This window comes from Pteropus alecto, unplaced genomic scaffold, assembly GCF_000325575.1.
Source record: "Pteropus alecto unplaced genomic scaffold, ASM32557v1 scaffold341, whole genome shotgun sequence".
NCBI lineage: Eukaryota > Metazoa > Chordata > Mammalia > Chiroptera > Pteropodidae > Pteropus > Pteropus alecto.
Window position 1 is genome coordinate 166,586 of NW_006430739.1, and position 1,217 is coordinate 167,802.

Consider the following 1,217-nt stretch of genomic DNA (forward strand, 5'->3'; position numbering starts at 1 on the left):
CTTCTCTCTTGGAGCAATGCAGGCTCTCCCCCAGAGAGTTAAGGATTGGCAGGAAGGGGGTGAAGTGGGGTGAGGCAGTGGAGGCAGTGGCTCTGGCTGTCTGAGCCCCAGTTAGAGCTATGTAGCAGCTAGGGCCTTTCCGGTGACAGTAGTGCCTGGGCTGGGGGAGTATGTGACAAGGACATCTATTGTGACAAGGCATTAAAACATGTCTCATAAACAAAACCTGTAGTTTGGGGGTTTGATGTATCGTTTAGGTTATCTTTTCAGGAATATGGTACGTGTGCCGAGCGAGGTGGGCAAATGTGCGTGGTACTAAAACTGCTAGGAAGCAAACTCAAGAAGGCATTGCTACTTTTTTGTTGCTCCCACCTCCGAAAGGACGGCTCAAACCCTCTGTACTCTGTCGTTTGCCTGCCTGTCTTTGGCTGCCGGTCAGTGAGGGACGTGTCGTAGAAACATGAATGTGCTATCAGAAAGGAATATTCGTGCTTGCGGGGAAGCACAGGGTGCCAGCCCAGGTTGTAGGCCTGCTGGGATGGGGGTGGGTAGAGTGGGGAAGAGACCTAATTATGTAAATTTTGATCTTAAAGCTTTATTCGTATGTTTCCTGGCAGGTTGTTCTTTAATCTCAAGAACAAGATTGCTCAGAATTACCATATATTCCAGTTAATTGCATTAAAATTATAGCAAAGGTTGTTTTTGCTATAATCAAGAGTGATTTTGATTAATACTTATGAAATCAGTTGCCTCACCAGCAGTGGCAATGAGAAGAACCTCAGTCAGCTGTCCCTTCTCTTCTTTCCTTCCTTCCTCCCCCCCCCCCCAAAGGCCAGGATACAAAATATTTTTGAAAGGTTTTTCTTTTCCAAATACACTTACATGGATAGTTATTTGGAAAGAAAATTTTTCAAAGAGGGAGTCTGATTATTTTCTTCTGCGTTTAGTACAAAGTTTATGAAATAGTTCTTTACTGAACAAGGCAAAGAGAGGACCCCAGCAGAGGTCAAGGCTGGCGACAGTGACAGGAGCACACGCCATCTCCTGATCGGCTGTGTACTGGTAGAGATTCAGGGCATTCTAAAGAGTATCTTCTAGTCTATGGCTATGCCACCCTGAACGTGCCCGATCCCGTCTGATCTCGGAAGCTAAGCAGGGTCGGGCCTGGTTAGTACTTGGATGGGAGACCACCTAGGAAGACCAGGTGCTGTAGATGT

General features: G+C 46.6%; 1 non-coding gene across 1 annotated transcript; it reads left to right on the forward strand.

Annotated features, from left to right (window-relative positions):
• Nucleotides 1-1,097: 1,097 nt before the first annotated feature.
• On the forward strand, nucleotides 1,098-1,216 carry LOC112485437. The gene has a single exon (XR_003048438.1). It is a non-coding gene; the product is annotated as a 5S ribosomal RNA (ribosomal RNA).
• The last annotated feature ends 1 nt before the right edge of the window (nucleotide 1,217 follows it).